This window comes from Dromaius novaehollandiae, chromosome 13 (assembly GCF_036370855.1).
Source record: "Dromaius novaehollandiae isolate bDroNov1 chromosome 13, bDroNov1.hap1, whole genome shotgun sequence".
In the NCBI taxonomy this organism is placed as follows: Eukaryota; Metazoa; Chordata; class Aves; order Casuariiformes; family Dromaiidae; genus Dromaius; species Dromaius novaehollandiae.
The window spans coordinates 9583390-9610435 of NC_088110.1; the positions used below are offsets into that span (position 1 = coordinate 9583390).

Here is a 27046-nt window from a genome sequence, read left to right on the forward strand (position 1 = left end):
AGATACAAAACTGAGTAAATGCACCAAAGGAAAACAGGGTAATTTACAAAAGATTGAATGTGTTTAATTAGGAGTCATGGGATAATATTAAGAGAAGAAATAGTTATGGTGTCTATCATGAAAAACCCAATAACATTGATATCTGCACATCGAACTAGCACTCCCAGGAGATCTATGGAAATTCCATTGCTGGCAAATGCAAAACTAAACTTGGCTTAACTCAGAGAATATCCCTATTTTGGAAGGAAATGGGCAAACTCACTGCAATACATCTTTCCTGCTAAACAGACTGGTTGAAAGAGAGGCTGTTCTCATGCAAAAAACATGGAATTAAAACCAAAAGGACCGTTCTGCACCAGGATGAGCTCAAAAATCTTCTGCAAATAGACACCTCCTACACAGAATATATCAGTTTACATGGCCTTTCCTATGATGTGGGAGACTTGACTGAGACAACAGACTTGAACTTCAGGTGAGTGCCTTAACTACTACGCTGCTCTCTCCCTCCCTCACAATCCTTGATCCATCAAAGCAATAGAAGTGTAGCCGTTTATTTCAGTGAAATGCTGATTGACTTGTAACTCATTATGTTTCCTTTGTGATATCAGACTTCACACTTCACAGCTGCATAGATATTCCCTTTAAAATATTTTACCAGGATGTTTCAGATTTTTAAACACTGGCTACCTTCTTCCCTCATCTCATGCTACTAAAAAAAGACTTGCATCTTAAATGTTAATTATGCATTTGCAGGCTGTCTAAATAGCTCAGGGGACTGAAATCTGACTCCGGCTTTTCATCAGCAGGTCATCAGTTCAAACCTGACTCAGATCAGTAGTGGTTGGAAGCTTCTACAATTCAACAGCTGTTTAAGTGACCCATATGAAAGAATTTAATGCTACATTCAATCCAGTTTTGGGTGGAAAAGCGGCAACATGTTAAAAGTCATGCTCAGAGCTGGCATTAATTGGGATCTACGTTACTAGAACCTGAGAGGACAGTAGGTCTGAGACTGAACTGTACTGTCTCACACTGCAATCCCCTCCAGACTAGGAATGAAAAAAATTACAGATGGAGCAGAAGGAGAAAGTCTATACTTCCATAGCCTCTCCTGTTCCTACATTTCAACAGAATAAAAGCTGGTCTGTAGGGCCATCAGTCTGTTGGTTATGTATATGTTCTGTTTCAAAACTTAAGGCCAGTGCAGTTGTGGGCCATAGATGGATTATTCCATGCTTGATAACTGCTTGATAATTTTTTATGTGCAGAATATAGGCGCTAAGAGATTATTGTTATGAGCCTTCTTCAGAAAAAAATCAGAGATTCTCCAAAGTTTAATACACTGAAACTCTGTATCAGGTGATCAACACTTCATTTTGCCCTATTATTAGGCTTTCTAAAAATGAGACTATAGATCTGTACATTCATTCATACTAACTCTCCTAGTTATAGAGAAGTGTCAGAATGCAGAAGTGTTAGAAATCTTCTCTTGGTTTTATGTCAAGATTTCAACACCTGTGTGGATAAAGAAATGTCAATCCAGACAATTTTGACTACTCTTAATAAAGGCAAGCAGCATTCTCTTGTATTAGAAATTGTGCCCTTGAGCAGTGTGAAAAGCCAAAATATAGTCATACAGATTTCCTCCACTCCCTGAGGAAGGAAAGCTTTCAATTGGTCTACAAATGCAAGAGCTCACACCTCCACCAACTGCAGAGCCCGCCAAGGAGAGGAGATAGTGGGTAAAGCAGATAAGTGTTTTATTTTCCTTTATCAATTCTCAGCTCAACTAGGACTTCTCTAACTTGTACTGAGACTGGAGCAGCCACAGCTTCAGAATAAAAAGTCATAATAATTTCTCCAAGAGAAGTTCTCACCTCTGTTTTGTGTAGATCTTGTAACAAAAACTTTGCTCAGAAATTCTGAGGATCTTGCATTTATGACTCTGCCTCTGCAAATTACTCTTGCAAGTATAGCCTAATGTACAATAATCAGCCCTGACTTTGTAAGACAAAAGGTATGAGTCTATGTGCTGCTTCTGGGAAGAAGGAAGTAGCAGACCTGATACGAGTGTATGCATCACTGGAATTAATATATATACAAAGAGTTGGATTTCTATGTATAATCCGATACTCAGAGGTATAGCCCCAATGTGCATACAAAACATGCATTATCTGCAGCTTCTCTTTCTCTTATCTGCTAGATCAGAATGTGAAATACAATATATGAAATAATTCATGAAATAATTATTATAACACTCAGACAGAGACGCAGTTCAAACTAAAATATCTTCTTTGCTTTGAAACTGTTGTTGGCTTTTATATATTCAAAATACCAAAAGGGCATAGCCTGCTATAAGAACTAACTGCCTACAAAATATTACTTTTAATACTCAATACTTGGGTGAAATATATTCTTAAATCTTCTCCTAAAAATCATTCAAATATTGAGGTGTTTGCTAAAAAAATTTTTTTTAAACATACTGACGATATTTTGTGTTATACGTCAGCCCTTAAAAATTCAAGTTTTCCTACTCTGCTATCTCATGCATCACTGGAATTAATATATACACAAAGAGCTGGATTTCTATGTATAATCCGATATTCAGAGGTATAGCCCCAGTGTGCATACAAAACATGCCTTATCTGCAGCTTCTCTTTCTCTTATTTGCTAAATCAGAATGTGTAATACAATATATGAAATAATTCATGAAATAATTCTTATAACACTCAGATAGAGACACAGTTCAAACTAAAATATCTTCTTTGCTTTGAAACTGTTGGCATGAACAGTCCAAATGTTAGGAGACATCTCTAATGAATTTCTGTCACTGCAGCTTCATAAAAATATCTTTGTGCTGTCCCCACCTAGTCCTTGAGCACAAACACCACCTTTATTTCTATAAATCAATACATCTGCAAGTACAGGAACCTGGTGGCCAAGTATGATTTTAAAAGTCCTCCTTTTTCAAACTCCAGTGGGAAACTAGAGGTCTTGTACCTTATCTACCACACCCAGACTTCTTTGGGGATGTGATTACCTTGTAGAAAGTAGGTACGAAAAACAGTAAAGCAAAGGCTCCCCACTTTGCCATCAGATGTAAATGTCTGCAGACAAGGTCAGTTAATCATCAGACTTTTTGCTCTGTTGAACGTCCTTCCATTCTGAGAGGATCTCTCTGTTAGATTTCATACATTTAAATAGACATAGATCTTGTCCACCTATATATCTAAGCCAGAAAGAAAGCTGGGAAAAATTGAATGTCTCACAGACCTTAATCTGCACAAAATAAGACGAAACACATCCATACCAAAGAAAATTGCTGTTCTCTAGCTATTTGGGCAAGAGTCCTCACTTCACTTCTTTGATTTGTCTCTCATTACAAACCCCTCTGATCAGGGCAAAATTAAAACATTATATAATTCCACTTCAGGTACCACCAACTAGTATTGCCAAAATGGCAAGCAAAACTGGTGCACTAACCCATGATGATCCTATTACATATTACAGTAGGCCAACAAATCACTGAAGGGAGGATGCCAATGTGGTGCCACCTTCCCCTGATCCCCAAAGAACAAGAAATCTTACCCAAGAAACTCTTCAACAATACACACGTTTCACTGAAGTTGGATTTTGTGCTCAGGTCCAGCACAACTGTCTTCAGAGCAGCTCCAGTCAGAGCTCCACCTGCACAAAATGTTAAGGCCCTAATCCTTCACAAATTGTAAGCTCATTAAGATTCAGAAAAGGAGATTTTATACTTGGTGATAGAAGTTGAAAATATTTTCTTTAGTTAAATTCACTATTCTAGTCCACTATTCATTCAGATATCATGAAAAATATCATAGGAACCTCAAGATTATAAAAAGTGCTTTCCAAATTTGTAATTGATTTCAAGGTTGGAAGTTTTCTTGTTGCTCTTGTTATTTTTAAATCTAGCAAACATCAGCTGGCAAAGGTATTGCATGCCTTAGAAATTCTTCAACAGAGAATCCTCTGTTACAGCCTCTTTTAAGGCCAGTAAGCAGCCTTAAAGCTGTTTAAGGCTTGATATTTTAAAACTTTGCAAGGCTCTAAGCTATTAGGAGCTCAAATAACAGGAGCCAAAAAGTGGCTTCCTGCTATTGTCATTTAAGCTCTCAGTTGGAGATAAAAGTAGCTGAGTTTGTTAGTCAGGGGATTTATAATCTAGCAATTAACAAAACTTTTCAATATTATGAGATATGGAATCCAAATAGAATCTAGCTACTTCATGAAAACTAAATTTAAAATATGAAAGAAACACTGTCAACATAAAAGCCTGCTTTAGGTTAACCTTTACTAACAATTATTTATAATTTGTATAACACTTGTTCTTAGAGTTCCCGTACAAGGCTAGAGTACTATGCCAGTAGGTACCGTTTGCAAGGGAGAGAGAGAGAGAGAAACAGCACTATAGAGTAAAATATAGTTTCACATATTATTTTAAGCAACACAGGGTCCGATTCTTCAACGTGCTTTTTAGATCAGTAGTACTGACATTATTTGGAGCTTGGTACAGGATTGGGACCAGATCCTCCCTCTCAACTCCCATGTAATTCAGTTTCATAGACTGGTTTTATTTTTATTTTCCTATTTACCTGCTTTGTAACCTTGCATATGAGTAATCTTGTATCTGAGATCAACATTCTTGCTTTTGACTTAAATCTCTTTTGATCTGCATTTTTCAAAACTGTTTGTTCTTCCCCATTCTGTAACACCTCTAAATGAAACAAACCCTAGCAATTTTTGACAAATTGTCACAGATAAAATATGTTCACAATGTTTGATCTTTCCCAGTTTTGATCTGAGCAGTAGCTGCTTTTGTGCTGACATTGTACCTGTCCAAAAGAATTAATAATAAAATAAAAATACCTACTACTGTCTCATCATTAGCATAATTTCCTATTGCAGTAAAATGGATGTTAATTGGTGGTGAACAACACAAGCTATAAATAGTAATCCTGTAGTATGTGATAGTTCTATGATCCCTTTTTCCTAATACAATTCAACTAGACAGCAAAGAAAGAAAGAATCTGGCTCTGTTGCACCTGAATCAGTTGCACCCAAATTGGTCAAAGCATCAACCTCAGCCACTTTTTTCTATCTTGTTTCTTCTTTTGTTTCCCATACTGCAAGCTGTTTCTTGTAGAAACTGGATATTGCTATATCCACAGCCCATTTTGTTGTCACTGGGAATCGTCATCTTGATTTCCATATTTTGTAATTTATGCACAGTTCATCAGTATGTGTAAATACCTGTTGGGAGGAAGTAAAAAAGATGGAGCCAGGCTCTTCTCAGTGGTACCCAAAGACAGGATGAGACCCAATGGGCACAAATTAAAATATATGAAATTCTCCTTAAACATAAGAAAAAACTTTTTTACTGTGAGGGTAGTCAAAGACTGGAACAGATTGGCCAGAGAGGTTAGGGAGTCTCCATCCTTGAAGATATTCAAACCTGACTGGACATAGTCCTGAGCAACCTGCTCTAGCTGACCCTGCTTTGAACAGGGGGGTTAGACTAGTTGACCTCCAGAGGCCCCTCAACTACTCTGTGACTCTAGCAGTAAGTTACTAATTATAGCAATTGCTATCTAGCAAGAATTGGAAAGGTTGTAACCAAGATAAAACCAGCCTTAGACAAACAAAAAGAGTATCAGAACTCACTTGGCATTATGGCATGTGTTAGCTGGTGCTAACATTTACTTAAGTACTACTTCAGGAAATTGCTCATCCTCCCATAATATAGTTCTATTCTAAAAGAAAAGCTCAGAAGAAGAATATATTCCATATTCAGATGTCAGGTTACTTTGTTAGTCACAGAAATCAACATTTATATTTTCATATTGTGAAAATATAGCTCAGCACTCAATCAATAGACCAGTGAAAATTTGCTTCTTGCTGGTTTCCAGGAACTCTTGATGTTATTTACAGCTTTGTTTTTAATTGAAAAAATGGGGAGGGGGTGAACTGAAACAAGAACTCAGCCTGTTTTCACTTGTAAAGAAAAGAAACCTCCTGGCTGCTCTATCTGAAAACAAATCAACATTTTAAAATGTTACTTATTTTGTAGAATTGAACTTATTGACTTAGAAGAAAACTTTCTCAAACTGCAGACCCGGCACCAGCAGCATCACAGTAGACCTAAGCTGTAGACCTGGCACCTTGGAAGAATATAGCTTTTTCTTTTTACTACCACTTGCCAATTCCTACTCCAGGCCTGCCTCATTCCCTTCCTCCAAGCTGCTGAGCTTCTCAGAAGAAATCCCATGCAGCGACAGAACCACTGCCAGTCGGCAGGCCCCTGCTTCAGCCTGTACAGCGCTGCCAGAATAAAGGACCCATAAGCAGCTTAGAAAGAAAGGTTTGCAGGAAGATGCAAAATCAAAGCAAATATTCATGACGGAAAAAATACACAAAGTGGGAGAAAGAAAGAAGGGAATATCCATTCTCGGACAGTCTTTTGAGACGGAAAAGAAAGGAATAGTGTGAGAGACTGCAAAGTATATAGTTGCCAAAAGCTGGAAGGGAGGATGCCAATGCACCTCCTTCCCCTGAGCTTGAAGAGAGGAAGAATAGAGCGTGCAGGTCTGGTGCATTAGTCTGTTCCACTCCATTCTGCTTTTTTCACAGATTCCAAAATATGATATAGGAAACACAGAAGACTTCAAGGCACAAGTCAGGATTATATCTACCAAACCTAAAAAAGAAGAGACATAGGACAAAGGGAAAATTGGAAAAAAAAAGTGTAAAAATTGAGCCACTGGGCCAGAGAAATATGCAGACATGCATTTAAGTTGATATACCAGAGGAGTGAGCTTGTTCTCTTCCTCCTGAAGTTGTGCATAATATGAAAGCTGTATTTTTGGGGCAAGCTGGAGTCACAGAAAGTATATGCGGTCCTCAACCTTGCCTGATGGCAGATAGCTTCCAAGAGTAGCAGGGATGAGATCAAAGCAGAGAAGCACAGAACCTATAGGAACACTAAAGAACCAGCTCCTCTCTCTTCCCCTCCCCATCCTCTGTCTGGTTCCCCAGCATCTCTCGTGACACTCCTCAGCAACCATCAAATTTTTGCACCTGCATGAGGTGCATTGTGCTGTAGAATCTCCATCAAAGATGAAATTTTTCAAAAAGCCATCTACACACAATATCACTACTCCCTTTTGTACAAATCCGATAAGATTAACTGTAAATGTATTCCAACCCTCTAAAATGAAGTTTGAATGAATCCTACAAATGACGGCCCAGTGTACCTAACTCTCCACAGTGTTATGAAACTTAATTCATTAAAATAGGTGAAACAAGTTAGTTAGGAAAAAGAACTGGCATAACCAGAAAGACAGTCTGAAACTGCAGGTATGCTGAAGAACTGTTTTGATGCGATCAATAGGTAGAAGATGCTGTATAGGTATAGAATACTATATTAACATTAGACAGCTACTTTATTGACAGAAAGGCAAAATGATAAGAAATGTATTTTGGAATTAAAATAACCAGAAAGTTATCCTCTGCTCTTTCTGCTCCCTGTTCACCTTTTTTTTTTTTTTTCCAAATTGGCTATTACCTCAGTTTAATAGGCTTAAACACCCCTACCCCCCAATCTGCTGCAATGCATTCTGAAGCTTGCTTAACCTTCTCGCAATGGACGGAGCACCCAGTTAAAGACTGCAGAGAAAAAATACTTGCCCAGAACTGACCATTACCACATTTTTCAATCTCTAATTGTGGAAACACTTCATCATATCATAAAAGTACTCTTTTTTTTTTTTTTTTTTTTTTTTACTGTCATGCTTGGAATTTGAGTCTGAAGACCACACAAAGTTACTACCACTCCTAGGCTTCAGCAGTGTTCTTGTCCTATCACCTTTAAACATTTCCATGACAAAGTGAAACTTAGTTACTTGTTTTTCATGATATGAAGCCAAAATTTGCTTATAGAGGATGTCATCACATAACAATAGCAGCAAATTGTCATTGTCACTGAGTTCCCACGTAGAACATGCCAATATTCTGCTCTTTCGTTATTACATTTGGATAGGAAGTCAATTGGACATGTTGGGACCAAAGCTTGCTTCTACAACAGTGAGATTCTGGAGTGGCAACATTGCCTTCACTGATTTTGTCTTGGATTTGTATCAGTGGTAAGAACAGGGGTTGAACTTGACTTGACATCCCACCTGAGTACTCAAAAGGTAAGGAGTATTTTAATTATAGCTAATCTCAGCACCTTCTGGCTCAGGTGAGTCCGGACATAGTAAATCAAGTCATTTCAAGACATCCAGTCAGGTTCATGACAAGAGCAGTCATTAACATAAGAGATTTGCCAGTATTATCAAGTTATTAGCTGGGTCACATAAAAAAATCTCTAGCAGCTTCAATGTGTACACAGAATATTTCAGTAAATTTCCTATCTATATGCCCTGAAAACTGAGACGTGCAAACACCCAGTCATCAGTATTTTTTTTTTATTTTGCTCAGATAACTTACATTCTGCCTTTCAAAAGATCTGAGAAACCTAGTCTACCTCTTCTGTACACCTATTATTCATCCAGCTAATCCAAATGTACCAGTACACAGGTAGTCTGAGTAAATTCAGATAGTGATATCCAAGTTTAACTCAGTAGATACTGAAGAATGCGTCAGGGAGAGAAAAGTAACACATCTATTTTTTTCTAATACCATTGTACATTCATGGAGGAAGGAGGGTTGTTTTATAACAAGGCCACAGGTTTCCAGTGTCACTAAAGAAAGTCTAATGAATTTAAAAAACCAAATCTAGTTTGAACTATTCCTGAAGCTGAAGGAAATTTCTGGATGCTTAGATAGCCCAAAGAATCTCACCGTCCACTGAATTATCAGGAGTTTTTCATTATTTGATGGAAAACCTTCACCAACATGAAGTTTAAGCTTCCTTTTCACCCACAAGTCCACTGAAGATCACAAAAAAATACATCAGTCATTCATTTACAATGCTGGGATGGGTTCCTTACCAGGAACAAAGCTGGCAGATGTTGCTATTTCTGTCACTGCCAACTTTGATAAGAAGATGTCTTATTTTACAGTTTGTGGATTGTTTGCAGTCTTCTACCTGCATATAGCATAAAGCACACACACATCAATAATTTTCTGCATATTTCATAGGATCCTGGTGATGACTGGTCCTATGCGTCTGCTGATGCTGCTAGATGTTGTATAGGCTTATGGCCATATTTCTCACCTAAAGTCTGCCTTTGCTTTTGATCCTGTTGTTGTATGTGCATGCTGCTGAAAGTGCCTGATCTCCAGTCTGGTCTGAACACCACTCTACACATCAGTGGGCCTCTTGCTTAATGCATAGCTGGCAAAAGAACCTCAGCACTTGATTTGCTGTCTTCTCATTTGTGCGCTTGAAGAGGAAATGTGAAGTTAAGGCAGTACACTGGCACCACGTCACTGAGAAGTGCATACACAACTTTTGCACTGCCTCCAGGAGGAAGTTTGGAAAAGAGGAAGGACAACAGCAGCAGTCAGTAGTACAGATGCTCCTCTTTAGTCAGGTCTGCTTATTTGGTGCAAAAAGATTTAAGTTTCAGATTGTTGCATGTTTTCTTCTATTTATGTTATCATTGTGAGCTATTTTAGTTTAGAAAAATGAAATTAAGCTTCTCCCCAATGTCTATGGAAAAATACAATTCTAGAGGCATTAATCAAAAAGAAGAAAAACAAACACTGAGAAATTCCTGTAACTATTTAGGAGGTCTGCTTACGTACAGTTCTGTTTGGTGTTGGAGACCATCCGTGTGTTTCCCTATCAGACTCCTTTCTGACAAACTCCTTTCTAAACTGTAGAACATTCTTGCCTTTTCTCTGGTCTCTCTTCTCCAAATTGACCTAAAATCCAGTGAAGGTGACAAGAGAAATTTTTTTCACCTGACACAGTGCTAATAGAGAGGGCTGATAAACTTTGATCATCCATTTAAATGGAGCACCCAGGAACAAAGATATGACTACTTCTCAAGACAAAGCAATTTTTCAAGAGTGAATTCCAAGCAGCTGGTAACTAAGCAACAGCTCACCTGAACAGGGGCTTTGATCACTTGACAAAGCAGATCAGAGCAATACCAGGGGAAGAGGAGTAGAGATCACAAGAAAAAAAAAGGGTCTTTTCTTGGCCGATTGGAGAGAAAGATGGAAAATAGACCAATAGAAGCTGCAAGAGGTAGTCTGATGATTTGGGCAAGACAGCAGCTGAAGAAAGGAACTCATGAACATCCTAGTAACCACGACTTATACTTTGAACCGCTTCTTCTATTTCAGTACCTCTTTTGCCTGTCACAATGTTGATGGGAGTACTTGGGGGAGTGGAAAAGCACACTGCCTCTCCATAGCTCCAAGCTTGAAAGACGACACTTTTCTGCCCCAGGCCCGCCCAGTGCTCACACGGAAAGAGACGGTGAGCAAGAAAAAGTGGGATGTGCAGAACCTCCGACGAGCACAGGCAAAGCTGGGAAGACGTCTGCTGAATACTACTAGGGCAGAGTTCATTTGAGGATTTAGTGACTAGGGGCACATACAGAGATTACAGGTTTGGAACAGATTCAAGGATGAAGAAAAGAATTGATTAAGAAACTAGATGTAGAAATTAATTACTCCATAGGAGATGAGAGGTGTGGGGAGAGAAAAATATCTATAGCAGTCACTATCACAAACACTGGAGATCGAAAATGGAGAGCAATCAGATGGCAGGCCAAAAGAGCACTATACTCTTTTAAAAATAGCTTATGATTTCATCAGGTATAACATTTTATTTTACCTCTTGAGACTGGCAATACCACAAGGTACTGCAGCTTCCATTAGCTACTTCCTGTCTCATAATTGTTGTTACTTCTCTATCAGCATAATGCAGAACGTTTTGCATCCATATGAATTAAAACTTGATTTGCCTTCAAAGGGAGTTTAAAGTTGAGCAGGAGAACAAGATTAGGCCCTGGCTTTTTAAGTATTTATCTGGGGGGAGATCTTATACTGGCATCACAGACAAGAAATGAAAAAGTTACAGAATCATGAGCTCAGTAGTCAGACTGGTACTTATTTTTGTGAGAAACTTTGCTATCTTTTCTAGTGTTTAACAAAGTCGCAACACTCCGGAGGGAAAACAGAGAAGGAGAACATTTTAATTAAAAATGAACATCCCCAAAACTTTACAAGTCATTTTTGCAATTTCATTATTTCAGCTAAAGAAGAAAGATACTATAATATTATTAACACTCCTTAAAATATTTATTAAGGGAGATTTAAATTAGCTGTCTAGTCCAGCACTATTGGAACAATTCCATTTTTTTGGTATATTCAAGGTTTGGACTAAATTAATATTAGACTAACAGAACATTGATGATACAGCTGAGTTTTAGAGGTTCTGGTGAAGAGGTTATTTTCCTCAGTAATTACTATTAAACTACAGAGTCTGTCCTTTTTAAGTGTGGAGTCCACTCAAGATCCTGGAAATCCTGAACTGCTGCTTTTTCTCTGTGAGTGAGTTAAGAACTGCTGCAAATGACAATAATACAGCATAAAAGGTCACATGTGTGGTGAGTACAATTAAAGATTTTCTCTCTGTATTTGTTTGAAGACTGACAGCTCAGCCAACAGGGCAGCCAGGTTTACGCAGCTTTCTGTAAGCTCACTGACAGTTTTCCCTGTGAAACTCTCTTCCTGGCTCTGTTCATCAGGTAAAATCCTTCTGAACCTTTGTCAGACAGCTCTTTCAAGAGCAAGGAGGATGGGAAGTCCCACCATGAGCAGCTATGAAGTCTCATTAAAAAAGTCTTTCACACTCTGTTGTCCTTGTTCTGCATTATAATGATGGTTTGCCATAAAGTGCAAAAAAATGTTATTCTAATGAACAGGGGAGAGCCACTGCTACACTGAGGCATGATTAATGAGCTGAAGTCATTCATGAAGTCATTTTACATGTCTGGCTGGTGACCTTTGAATTTGAGGAATTTTATTGCATGTAAAGTATAATAGGAGAAATTATTTGGTTAGCATACAATGTATTCATGGTTTAACAAAGGGATTTGGAATGGGTTATGGTCCAGGAGAAAAGGCAATCCTGACGTAAAAAATGAGATTACTTCTTCTCCCCCCTCTTTTTTTCACCCTCCTCCTTCAAACCCAATGCTAGTCAGGGCCCAGCTCTGTGCTATGAGCTCACCCACGGCTACAGGCAGGCACTCACATGCCAGCAGCTCTCTCACTGAGACAATCCCCTTCCTTCTGTGAGCCAGGGGAACTACAGTGCTTACAACAGCTGAGCAAGCATCTGACCCCATTCGGGTTGCCAGGTGACTCAAGGAAAAAGTTAGAAACTTTACCAGATTTTCTCTTTTCCGAGCTACACCCAGTTCTTGAGGTTGTCCCAGAGGGTCCATGACTTCTTTGAGAGCCCCAGGCCATGCCTCGGCAATTCACACTGCAGAAGCAGCCAGTAACCCCTTTTCTCTCATGAGGGGCTGGGGTCAGTGAAGGCTGAGGCTGGGATTTCCAGATGGCTTATCCACAAAAATTGCTTACACTTTGTCCAGACACAGTTAGGACTGTCCCAGTCTCGTCAGGACAACCCCCACAAGTCTACATAAAGCCAATGAAAACATGGAGCAATAAGCTTCTACTTGGCCCCTTTCATATATGCCAGGCTGGGCCAGCTTTCAGTGGAGGAAATAATGTTCAGGGAGTCCTTCTAGTGCTCCAGAAATCTTCTCAGTGTGTGGGGTGCACCTCACTACAGAAAGTAAAATAAGGTACAAAATATTTCCCTCGGGAAGCCACTTATCCTCATGAATCTCGGCAGCATTCCTGATTGACTGAGTGAGGTGACAGCTACTGACAGCAACACTCCTTCTTGCACAGCAGAATGGCAGGCCATCCCCTAATGCTGAGCAGACCTACGGTACTGTTTACTGCACAATTTTGGGGGAAAAAAAAAAAAAAAAAAAAAAAAAAAGGAAATGAACAAAGCTGGTACCAGAGAGTATGTGAAGGACACAATGAGAAGGGATTGATTAGTTACTTTGTTCAAACTGTACTGTGTGTAATGATCAAAATGACAAATGTTCAAAGGCAGCAAAGGACATTACATGTGACACTGCAAGAATTCATCTATTCTTTTATACACTGCTGCTTCCAGTGTGAGGTAGAAACAGAAACTCAACATGCTTTGGCATCTGCAAGAAGGAAGGAGAGGACAGAAGCTAAGAATACTATTAACCTAGTTTAAAAGTAAAATACTGCCCTATATTGTAAACAGAGAGAAACAAAATGCCTTTGTTAGTGTTCTCTGACTCTACTGTGTCTTCACTCATCAATAAGAAAGAAAAGTTAACTTGACCTCAACCCTGAGTACTCAACTGAGAATCATTCCTCTCTCCCTGCTGTCCCCTTGTTAATAGATTGCTTTGTTTCCAGGCTGCATGAGCTGGAATTAGACACAACACTTTGGGGCATGGAAATGAAACTATTTTTGGCACATTCCAGTCTGGAAAACAGGGAGAGCAGTCAAGTAGCAGAGGGAGAAAGGAATAAAGTCTCCACACTTCTGGATTTTACCTCCATATGGACTGATTAAATTATAACTTACTTTAGCCTGTACTTTCTTTTTCATCTTTTCTTGTTGTGTATGAATGGATAGAGAAGGGGAATAACTGTTCTTCCCTTTCACATGCAAAAATAATGACAGGTTCTTGCAGTCAAACCCTCTTTAAGGCTTTCCACCTACTTGTGTTTGACTTTGGATCATAGACCTTCCTTTGAATTACTGGTCACATTATTGTCACAGTATCATAAAGCCTTTAAACTTCCATAAACCAATATTACCACTGAAAGAAGCAGTTCTGTGCTCTCGCTCTCTATTTAACCTCAATCTGTATTGTCCTCCCTTCTTTTGCACCAACAAAAGTATTTTTGCAAGGCCAGATGGTGAACCACATCAGCAAACTATATCAAAACAAATCCAGTCTTATTCTGCCAGGTTAATTTTAAGCCAGTCAGTCCCACTTTGTTGCCCATTCATGTGCCAACCTAAGCTCTCATAAGGGAAGACAGGAATGAGCTGCTGGCACTAAGGGAGGGTGGGAACATTTGTTTAAGGAACATTTGTTTAAGCAGTCAAGTCAGCTTATGCTGGCTTAAACGAACTGTGAAACTATGGCCCTTGTCACAGATGTAGCCACACCAGCCACTCCATCATGGATCCCTGGAAGGATTCCACTATAAAGTCTAGCAAAGATGACATCTTCCCACAGAAGACTTCAGTGTCTGATGAGTCTGCATTTTCTGACAAAAAGAGCAACAAGGCAACATTTTCAACAATTTTCATCAAGAAGTATTTTCAGCACCTGATGCACAGCTGCACACATGCTTTACATGTGCTTTAGGCCAGTTATGTTGCCAGAGAGTCAGGACTGCTCTGTGACAAGTAGCAAATATACTTATTTTCCAGACATCCCCTTTATAGTTGCAGCCTGTCTCTTGGCAAACTGAGCAATGATCCAGTATAGTGAGAAAATGTGACTAGTCCAAGGTGTTAGCATGGCATCTGTAGATTTTGAGAATTCAGTTGTGGAACATTACACCAGGGAATTTCTTTTGTTTGATAGTATGGAATAGTATAGTTTAAACTGTCTAATGGGAGCATCAGAAGAGCTATGTGGGATACGGTATTTTGCTTAACAAGGTGCACAGAAAATTGCTACTGGATTTAATCTGCATGTATTTCTTCTAGCATACATATTCCCATGCACCCACACACATTCACCCTAAAACTCAATTGTTAATGACAAATTTCATTTGTCCCCACATCAGAATTAAGAATATTTAATGATTTGTAATGTATAGTTAACTATCCCATTCATAAATTAGACTGTCTATATGGAGGCTGGGCAGGGGGAAAAGAGGTAGCTCCATGTTACAGGTATACCAAAGTAGTTAAACTGTTTGCAAACACACTTGAAGATGAGACTTGCAACAATGACAGACTCTGATGAAGAACCAAGGTATATCTTGGGGATATGGGCCAAGGGGAAATGAATTTTGTAATGGTGTAAAGCACCTTTAGTGGCTAATACCTTTTCCTCCAGAGGTACACACAAACATAATCAGTGGGGCAAATTTATCAGACATTGACAGACTCCTAGGAAATCCAGAAAAGATGATGTTGTTCATTAGTAACCTGGAAAGGTTTAATCTATTGTCATTTTCACTGACTATTTCAAAGAACAGAGAGAAGGCAAGTAGCAGGAAATACTTTTCTCATCAGAGCCATACATGGTATTTTTCTTTTCAATGAGAAAGGAGAAAGAATATACCAGGAAGGTGCTTAAGCTATATAAGCACAAACCTAAGCTTGGAATGTTGTCAAACTAGCCATTTTTCACTTAAGTTTCCCAAGTCTCTTGTTAGCAGTGACTAAAAATGGATTTGTTTTGGAATCATAGCATCGTGCAATTCTCCCCTCAACCCAGTCAGTGAGCATCTCTCTCATAGAATGTCTTCTTCCATACAGAGCACCATATAATACACCTCAAGGTTCACTGACCTTCAAAAGCAGCATTTAACTGTTATGTATTGCATTACCATATGCATAACATTAACTATCTTACTGCAGTATATTACCTTAATAGTGTTGCCAAGAAGCTTGACATTAGCCAAAAAATAGGTTGTGCAACACCAGGTTTCAAAAATGCCTGTTTCTATGGGTAAAGAGGAAACTGTGAACTAAACAATTCAGACACATGGCCAAGTTTACGAGTTACTTTAGGGGTGAATCTGGCCCTTTTTTCATTGTTTAAATCCCATTGTGCCTCTGTAACTTCTTTTTATCTTTGGTGAAAACCACTTTTTTTGGTTTTGATGGTAGTCAGCAAACTCAACTACTATGTGATAATTAGCAAGGCATCTCTGGATTGCCTGTTGAAGCATATGACCTTTGAGAGGTGGGAGGAAAGGAAAAAGAACAGAGAGAGGAAATTAAAACAAGCGTGCATCAGTGAGCTGGTAGAGGCTTCAGGGAAGTCTGCTGTGGTATTTGCCTTGATCCTACCTCTGGATATCCTTGTGGGAAAAGCCACAAAGACACAAGTACAAGATAGGAGGCAGGGTTAGAAAATGGACAAAAACACAGCTAGAGACTTTTGATACAAATGAATGGAGTTAAAGATTTCAGAGGAAAACATTTTTGGACTTGCTGAATGCAACCATTCAATATAACCTACAAAGATTTGTATTCATTAGCACCATATCACCCCCAAATGTCTTTTGGAGCCCAAAGTTAGCTGCATTCTTTTACCTCCTCTTCCCTAGAAATATATATGTCAAATTTAATGAAATATATTCTATAGCTTGCTTTACAAGAAAAATACCCTAGAAATACATTATGATGACAAATACCCACATTCAATATAATATCTGATCACAACATTTGTATCTGAGGCTTATTTCCTAAAAAGCTAGACAGAATATTACTGTTCTCATAATTCAGTACCATTTAATATTTTTATTTACATTTAGTTTGCATAATCTAGCATGCCTAAGAAAATTACTTCAGACAGAGACTGAGACAATAAGATCAGGTTTAAATGGCAATATTCTGTGTCCAGAAGCATTTACATCTCAGCTGACAATAAGGACTTCTTTCCTGAGCTACCTATTATCTCTGCAGGTGAATGAAATGAACAGGACCATCTGGCTACTTGCAAAATAGTTACAGTCATCACCTCTGTTGCCCCCACCCTTTGCAGGGAAGAGCATGGAGGCTTGACATTCCAGATATGTCAGGCTTGCGGGGCTGAACAGTTACAGTCTTTCTACTATACGTAGGCAACAGACAGTTTATTCCTGCCTTTAACCAGTACATTTCAGGACTCAAGAGTTACCTGAATGCCCTTCATCAGTGAAGTTATCCAGAATAAAGGAGGGCATGAATTTAAAGTGAAATATGTATTCAGAGTAAATCTGTGGACTCCCTCATTATGAAGGCATAACGTACCTTCAAATTGGAGTCATGTGGAGATAATAGTTTTTTATTTTTAGGGAACAACTGGGTATATGCATACTGTACTTTGAATATAGGCTAGAACCTAAATTCCAGGCAAAATTCACCTCTAAGTCTGCATTGTGGCAAGCTTCAGATGACTCCAGGGAGACAAGGAAAGAGTGCTGCTCCTTACTGTAGGCTCAGCCATACCACAGTTTGCAATGTAGACGAGTGAGTATATTATGCCTAACACAGTCACCGTCACCAGTCATATTCACTATCCTTTCTGCACTATCACATGTTCCAGGCTTTAATATTGCCTGCCACCAGGGCACGCAGATGTCTACCGTGCCAACATACAGGCACCTCATGGGCAGTGGGGGTGCCCATACCCATATATAAAGCTATAAGCAGCAATAAAGTCTCTCATTCATTGAAAGCCCCTTCCCAACCCCTCCCAAAATGTTTTTTCTTGAACCAGGAGAGAACCTTCATGGTAGCAAGAAGGTAAATCAGAAGGGGTATACAAGGAAACATTTTCTTTGTAATTTTTTGAATAAGCCACAGTCATGATGAGTTACAGGGGAAAAAACTGGGATAATGTCTTTAACTTTTTTTTTTTAAACCTAAGAACTTCAGAAAGAAGCCAGTCATGTCATAGGTAGCCACAATACAGTTTATCAGAGTCATGCGCTTTATATGTAAGTAGGCCAAATGATTCCATATATTCAGTAGCTACTCTACTGGCCCATCTACAACCAAGATAATTTCCAGGTACCTAAACCGCTAATGATTAAACAGTCACAACACCATTCATATCTGGAATACACAGAAAGAATACATGGACATGCTTATCACATTTTGCATGAATAAACAAACCATCGCATTTTCTGATCCATTTCAGACCAAATACCTGACCCAAACGTTGACATAACAGGGGGGAATGGTTGGGGACAATGATGAGGGGAGTACAGCAAACTTATTAGAACTCTTTATTAAATTTCTAGGTTGGCCTATCAGTTATGTCACACTGGGTTCTGTCATTCATGTTTCATTGTCTCACATCATACCTGTCAAACCATAATGGTGCCTGACTAGCAAAGCACAATCTACTATAAAATCTGATTGTATCTTACCTATTTTGGAGTTTTGAAAAGCACAGCAGATTATATGTCCTTTAAAGGATCACAACTTTCACAGCAGATCTGTTGCCAACTCGCTGTTCTACTGAAAAAGAATATTCATAGAAGAAAGCCACATGTAACAATCGTGCAGTAGATTGAAACAAGTCAAAATTATAAATTTAAAGTCCAGGTAAATGATGAGCTGGCTAGGTATGTTTATAAGAGCCACTGAGTGTCAAATGATGATCAAAATAAGATACCGAATGCTGTCTGCTTTACAGCTCAAGCATTAAATGATATGGGACTGGTACAACAGGGTCCCTAAGACACACTGCATAGTCATTGAAGGTGTAGTGTCACTACACTTACATATTTGAACAACAGACTTATTTCATATCTAAGTTATTAACACAAAGAAAAAATTGTGTTCCTGTTCAATCAGTTTATTTGTATTATTATGCATTAAACAGTAACATTGAAGTCCACAAGATAACCACCACTTAGACTGAAGTAAGGCAAACTGAAGTCCTATTTCAGCCATACTTCCAAGGCAGTTGTTTAAGCCATGAGTCCTTCTAAACAGTTAAAATAAAAACTTTCAGAAAATAAAGTTATTTGCTGCAATTAAGCATAGCTAACTCAGAATGATATGAAAGAAAGTCAAAGGTGTGTGATGCAGATTAAAACCAACTGAAATTAATTTACAAGCCATTTTAGCAGTAGTACATTTCAGATTGGGTTGCCTGGCTGTAAAGCTGTAGAGGTGCTCTTATAATCTCCCTCAGTAAAGAATTGTCAAGTCCTTTGCTTCAGAACAGGCTTGTGACTTTCCTTACAGCCTAGAAAAGATATATTCAGAGCTGGTATCTAGGGATGACCAGGAAACATCCCCAAAGTACAAGAGAGTTTCTGCTTCAAAATCTTTTGCCACCATAAAAACAAGAAATTTTGAAATGAAAAACCAGTGAGATTTGAAAGATTCTTAGCAGGCTCTATTGTTTTTCAACTAGCCAAAAGTATCACTACTAAGCAACCTCCTTTTAAAAAAAATTTGAGCACACTGCCTGCCTCAGTGTCTTTCAGAACATACTGAGGCAGCAAGGGCAGATCCAGCTGACAGTAACAAACCATCTCCCTGCACCATAGCACAGGACACCCATGCCAAATCATTAAGGGAAATTTTACTTCCTGTATTACTAGTAATTGTCCTGAAATCATAAAACTAGTGACACCTGGCACAGAATGAGATTCAGATGTCTGGTAACTAGATCAGAATTTACAAGAAGGTCACAGAAAGGGGAAAAATGTGTTGTATACAGCTGAGCCAAATATAATGACAAAAGAATTTAATGATGGATGAAGTAAGAAAATCTGATAGATCAGTTCTGGGCTATTGTGATCATGGGTCCCTTTTTTTAAAAGAAGTCCTGTGATGATGAGATAGCAGGACAGAGTTATCATGGAATGTATAAGGATATGTCCAGATTTCCCAGGTGTGCTTTTTGAGCAATCTGATGAGAGTTTATGAAAACATGAAATTGGATATTTCAATAATGCTCTCTGTAAATGTCAAGTTCTCATGTGTAGGCCAATCACATATAGAGGTTTGAACCCTGGAAACAAGTACTGAATGCTATAGTCTACATTTCTGTAATGTATGTTCCTTGTTTGAAAAGGGGAAAGGGCTGCCATTTCAATCTTGCACACACACAGACATACATATATTTTATATTTCATTAAGTAAGCCCAGAGCCCAGGGCTCTCAGTCAAATAGAAAAAGTTCACTAGTATCTAATGAAAATGGTGAACATCTCCCAAATGACATTCACATCATGGTGCAGAGTGTTTCTGTTTTGTAAAACCAATCAGTAATTAACATCTTAAAAATGAAAACATCCTAAAAACACTACAAGACAAGTAATATTTTCCTTGTAAATGAACACCTATTTAGCAGTATGTTGTTAAAACAATCAGACTAGTGCCTGTCCTTCTGTAGACCCAAACTGCAAATAATCCATATCAATGAAATCTAGTCACATGCTAAATTTGTGTAAGCAATACAGTCTTGTCATTTATTTTATAAAAGATTACTTCTCTGTATTTTGCTTCATTTCTAGCTGTTATATCATCAAATGTGACAAAACATATGTGCTTCCAAAGTTACTTAGTTGTCACTGAGGAATAAGCTTGCTTTTGTTTAGAAATTGTTTTGCCAAAGCAGTGGTACATCTCCATTGGAAAACAGGAAAATATCTACTAGATCTACTCATAAGCTGAAGACAAATGTTTGAGAAAAAAAATTAAATGGTGAATGTCACCCCTTTTGGACACCTGAAGTGTTTTTCACCTTTTCTGGTAAACTACCCTTGTCTCCCCCTAATGAAGGAAGTGAAAGTGCTGTCTTTAAAAAGCTTGCTCCTAGGACTCTTCTCCCACTGTTTCTAATACTGAATAGTATTTTATGTTGAAAGTAAAGTTAAATGAAGAAGCCTACTTTAAAAGTAAAATACTATTCAGTAGGAGAAAATGGGACCGATTCTTACCCAGGAAAAATTAAATTAATTTTGAAGCAGCCAGAGTGAATTATAGGTAATTTTATTTTCAAACAAGTCTCTTACTACCTTCAAATACCTTATTAAATGCTGATGCATTGCACTGTTCTTTCTTCTTAAACACAGATATCTATTTCATTTACATGCAATATTTTAAATACATTTATCTAATACAACGCCTACCTCTGTACTACAAATTGCTTTTATTTGTCATGAATTCTAATGCTCAATTTTTATTCCACTTTGAAATATCCAGCCATTCTTGGCCTTCTTTTCTTTCATGCTTTGATATATTGAAGTCATTTCCCTGAGCAGCAATCAGTGCTGATAAAAGAGTTTGAAACTCAATCCACAAAAAGATGGCATATTTATGTGTAAGGGAACTAGCACTTACTTTCACTATGTACAAGACAAACATAGGAATACTGCTTCTTATAGAACTGAATTCATATAGCAAGGAAGACAAATGTTGGATTTCAAAAAAGGTGCTGATTTACAGTATTTAGGGGTTTATTTTACTTTTGGTGATAAAGTTCTATATATACAACTAATGGCGAAACATCACTTCCAACCACAGATATACATTTTGATACTGACTGCAAAACAGTCTTCCATTCTTACAGTGTACATGTGACCTTCCACCTCATTTTGTGCTGGACAACCATCTTTCTTAGCCATATGGACAATCACCATGACGTCACATAAACGCCCTTCACATAAAGTCACAACCAAGATTCCCGAGGTGCCTCACAGAATTTTGGCTGCTTCTTCCTTTCCCAAAACAAACAGCAAAACCCGCTCTACTTCCAGTTTTAGACTGCATTTATTTTTTTCTCAGCACTATTAATTTCTTTTTTTTGATTTAGTCAGTTGATCTGAGAGCCATTCTTTTCATGGCAAGGCAGTTTTGTAAAGGAATGTTTTGCAGTATTTCCACTGATTATCCCTCAGTTTTTCAGTCTCTCCCTGTCTTCCATGTGAATGCAGCTGCTTCCCTTCACCGTAGAAGGGTGCTTCAGCTGTCAAAATACTCACTCGTGGGGTTTGCTGTTGTTTGGTTGGTTGGGGGAGAGGAGGGTCAGCTACGGTTCAGGAGGTTTCAACTTGAGGGAAGTAACAGAAATTCTGTATTTTCAGCTCTTCTGGTACTGAAGACGGACTCATTCTTGCTGCTATCATTATTGCTGTTCAGAATCCAAATATACAGCTATCAGAATCCAAATACACAGCTATCATACCCCAGCACTTCTGTATTTGATATTCCAGTGTGGTTTCATATACACTGCAAGCCAGTTTGTCTTATCTATTTCCTTCCAAATTAGTAGGTGAAAACAATAATAAATTAAATAACAGAATTTTTCCAGTTTTCAAAAAACTTCTGTGATGCGTGTGATGGAAGGCAGAATATTAGTCAGTATTCATCAAGAGGATTAAAAAGATGAGCAAAATGAACAGATAGGACAAAATCTTCAACATCAGGTAAGTCAGCCTGACCCTCACCATGGGCCAGCATATTATACATGAAGCATTCTGGAGATATATGTTGCAAACAGGTATCATAGAAAGAATTCCAAAAGGTAAAATAAAATCAACTCAGGCAGGAGTGACAGAGCTGACAGACTATCTGGCTCTGGAACTTGTTCTTGCCATTTTCAGTGTCCTTTTGGTAGGTAAAACAATCTGCATCCTGGCAACATCAAAGACCTACTGTGCCAGAGTTTGCTTACTGGGATACAGTAAGATATTTAGAGTAGCAAAAGGACAGCTTGTACAAGAGAGGGATCTGAGACACAAAGATGACTTTGCATTCACACTGAACCCATCATTGTCTATACTGCATGCTTTGTCCCTGCGTCTTTCATTTGAGTACACTTACATTTATATTAATGAAAGGAGACTTAAATGCTACTGGTATTGACAAGTAATAGTAACTGTTCTTTAATTAGTCACTGTCCCAAAAAATAAACACGTTTATACTGACACATCCTTTCAGTGGTACCCATTGCTGCTCACTTTCTAGACCCTTGCATAGCAGAACAGTCCTGTCAAATAAGCCATCCAGTTTTCCCATGTTCTTACTGATGGCAAACTTGACATAGACTTTCTATTCACTTCACTAAGCATGTAAAAGTATAAGTCAACATTGCATAGCAATGGACATTTGTTCTTTGCTTTGCTTTGTTTCTTCTTTAAATAAAAATTAGGTTCATTAAGTGCTAACATTGTGCAACCTTCAAGCTTTGAGAAAGTTACGACTGTGATCACATGTCACACTGAGTCTAAAAGCTCCTGAGAATTAGCATCATTCTGTATATGCACCTCTCAGCAGAGGTATTTCACATGCTGGCCAGTCTGGGAGATGAGGTCAACATTCCTAAGAGCCAGGTAAATGCCAGGGGAACCTTTCACAGGCACATCAAACTGGAACACACCAATCACACTTATAAACTTCACTCAATTACAGGGTTTTCAGCTCAGAATGAAAAACATGCCTGACCTAAAGAAATGCATTTAAACTTTCTCATTTCTGAGTGGTGAAGGAATGATGTCAACCATTCATTATTGATCTCCTCAGGAAAGAAAGCATAAAACAAAGCAGCTCTGAAGATACTAACAAAACAACAGAGTTGTGGAGCCTTCCACCTTCATTCAATAATATCTCTACTAAATTTTACAAAACTCATCATCTTTTAGGAGTAAAGAAATATGCAAACAAAAGATGGCTTTAAACAAATAGAAACTGCTATTACCTTTAATGCAAGTAGCATTCTTAGGCCACCAGTTGCTAAGAGATAAATGTCTTATGTGAAATATTGCACAGTTCATATGAAATATTTATTCCCATCAACTAAATAAAAATTATAGCTTAACTACTCCATTACATATAAGAAGCTCACAAATTCAATCCTAATTTGCAGATCTTCATCACTCTTAACAGGTTGCCTAAATCAGATTTAGGAAACCTTAAGTATTAAAAAAAGAATCTTTTTCTGAACTTTTTGTACTTACACAGAGTTCCCATTCTTCCCACTGTAAATCCTTTCCATGAATCACAGTAATATTCAAACTGCTATAAAAGCATTCAGGAAATTTCTGAAAAAATAGTAAAACCTCTTCAACTTTCCACACAGTGAAAGGGTAAACTATAGTGAAACCAACATTCTTTTTATTGTAAAGTACTAATAACAAGGAGTGCCTTTTCCCACATCTGTATGACTAGTGATTGGTGTGAGATGGTACTGACATACCCCCAATCTGCAGCCTCCTGGGACACAGCAGAAACTGTACTTCACAAGGGGACAATGCATAGCATGAGACATTAAAATATTTTTAAAAGATTTTTAATATAGCTTTCTTGCCCATTTGTACAGAAAACTGTGGATATGTTGTTACATCTTGCTTACCTGGAATCTTTCCCTCCCTGTCCCACCACTTTTTAGTTAATTTTCATTTCTGTTAAATAACAGCTATTTCTCACCCAGAAGGCACTGCATACCAGAAAATAAATTAATGCCATTTTACCAATTACTAACACCTTCTAAATTCCTGGAGAAATTTTGTAGAGCAATTAGAGATCTTCTGGGTGAAAAGTGCTATATTAATGGAAGGTTAGTGGCCTGTTTCCTTCCAAACTTCTTCAAATACCTTAGTTTTCAGCTACTGCTTCATCTTTTTGATTGGCTCTACTTGCACATCTTAAGAGCAAATTCACATCTCCTACAGCAACATTGGATGCTTCTGGTGATTTTTGTGTGTTCATCAGGCATTTATATATCTAACAAGCTGCAGAATGTTATTTATTTATTTTTACATAAATGTTCCCTGCCTGTGCTAAACTATGGTTTTCAGATGCACTGGCTCCTCTTTTTAGAACACGGTAAACTTTATTGCCATATATGGGACATTTGGGGTTACACCTATCAATAATAAATACTGGCAACAGTATCCTTTTCAAGGGAATTGACTAATGGGATGCTTGTAAAATTTAGCAAGTAACTGGTAAGGTCAATACAGCACTCTCTTCTGATTGACATTTTTGGAATGTGTCAGCAAAACAGAGCAGAAAATTAAATTACTGTTTATGCACAAGTGGCAAAATATGTACATTGGCAACTTTTTGATTGAATTCTAAAAGACTGTCCTGTCAAATACATGCTGCATTCTTTTAATGGCAGACTTCCTACAAAATTGCTTATTCTGTTTGTCTCAGAGGGAGGTAATTATGACTTTTTACTCTCCTCTGGACATTGAAAGAGAAATGAAGGGAAAAAATTCAGTTCCCACTGAGGAAACTGGACATATTACCTGTTAAATAAATCACATTTTGAAAAGAATATTTTTCAGCAGCATGAGAAGAATGATATTTAGCAAAATAGCAGTATCAGAAAAAGACTGTGAAAAGAATGGCTATATATTTGAAAAAGAACTATTTACAACATCTAGTTAACAAACTAAACGAAAGCTAACTGGTCTCTATCAATAAAATCAGACTTGAGTGCCTGAGGAAACAGAAATCTTACCACCTCCAAAGGCAAGAAAATAATCTCATTTCTGAAAACCTCACTAGGTCTTATAAGTTTATATGCCACCTGGATACTAAAGATGACAATTTTAAAGGATCAGCCTCTGTCAAAGAAGGATCATTAGAAGTTCCCATTCTGTTCAGTAGCTGAGGACTTGGTGCACACGACTGTAGGGAGAATGTGAGGGCAGTGGCTTGCCCCTCTCTTATTCAGTGCTGGACAGGTCCAGTTTGGCCATCAATGCCTGAGACTACACTTTAATTTGTACTGCTATGAGAGTAGCTCCCTGGGCTACTTCATGAACCTAGGGTCACCTAAGCAGTGGCCTTGGTATCTGAAGCAACTGCCATGTTTTTCTTTGCCAAAGATACTTTTGAGGCTTGCAAATGTCACTTAGCTTTCTTAAGGCTGCTAAGCTGGGAAGCACTGAACTGAACTCTGATTATGGGATCCAAAATGTAGAATTTGCAGAGAGGTGCGTTGTCTGGAAAACCTGGCTCATGCCACAAGTACAGAAAAAAAATACCATTGAAGACAGCAGTGTCTACAAGAAGCCAAATTATTCCTGCACACAAAACGCGTTTTGAGAATCATACGAACATGAATGTGACCAAAAGATTCTTTCCTTTCATCAACCCATGTTGTCAGCCTCCAAGCTCTTAGATTTTCAAGCAAACACATTGGTGCATTGGTGCATGCTGCCCCCAAAGCTGGGAGGGCTCCCCTTAAACACTTTCTTCCAGTCCATCTATAAAATTCTCCTTTGCTGTCATGTCAACAAGAATCTTGGCAATACCGAGCCTGCTGGACTACCTACTTCGTACTTGCACTTTAGCTATGCCTTCTCTGCAAATGCAAAAAGTGACTGCATGCGTGGCCATGTGCAGATGTAAACACCCAATCTGCATATGTAAATTTGACATTGTGCTCATGCAAATCAGGCTCAAACCAGAAATGGAAGCACCCTTTCAAAAGCACGGGGAAAAAATTTCATAATAAGAAAAACTGAGAGAGGATTTGGGAATCCAAACTCATATTTTCAAGAAAAATAAAATTATTTTAAAATATATTGGCATATAAAGCAGAATATGAGCACAATAAAATCGAAGAGTCAAAATGTAAAACCTCGTTCTACCTTCATAAACTCCACTAAAAATCAAAAATAAATCTCCTGAAGTCACTGCAATTACTAATCGAAGTTAATATCAGTTAGTAACTTATTAGCTACCAATAAGCCCAGTTAGGGTAGTATTACAGTGCTACAGATGCACTTTTCTCTTATGCATTAAGCTATTCTGTAGGCTAGTGAAATGCTCTGGCTATTAAAATCTTCATACCATTGCTGTCAATAGTCTGCAACCTTGAACTTAAGAGTGAAATACAGAGACCATTTCAGTTAATGTGCCCAGATACAGCACATTACTTTTCCTTTCTTTCTCTTTTCTGTAAAAAACCTCTGCCTTAGAAGACATGAAACTAAATGTCTTTTTACCATGTTAAATAACTTTGAAAATAAAATTATGAAATAAACCTTTTGAAAACAAAACTTATTTAATGAAATGACCAACAAAACAGACCAACAAAAAGTCCATCAATGAAATACGGCAAAACAATGCATTTACTAGTAACATTGCAATCACATGCTTAAATTTCTCTGCCTAGCAAAATCACCCGCTTCCTACCATCTGGCCCCCATGAAAAGAAATACAAGAGCATATTAAAGACTGTGATTTACAATTTCAGCTACATACTAGAGTTTACACAGAATTAAGTTTAGTATTCTTATATTTAAGCCTTTAGTTAGTCTTGATTTAG

General features: G+C 38.0%; 1 long non-coding RNA gene across 6 annotated transcripts in view; it reads right to left on the reverse strand.

The window, feature by feature from the left end:
* Positions 1–27046, reverse strand: part of LOC112984399 (uncharacterized) — a 271769-nt gene that overhangs the window by 130654 nt on the left and 114069 nt on the right. For 5 of the 6 annotated variants that reach the window (XR_010391427.1, XR_010391426.1, XR_010391425.1 and 2 more), the window contains one exon: positions 18169–18259. This is a non-coding gene — a long non-coding RNA (uncharacterized LOC112984399). The remainder of the gene's footprint in view (positions 1–18168; positions 18260–27046) is intronic. The other variant, XR_010391428.1, reaches the window with a different exon arrangement.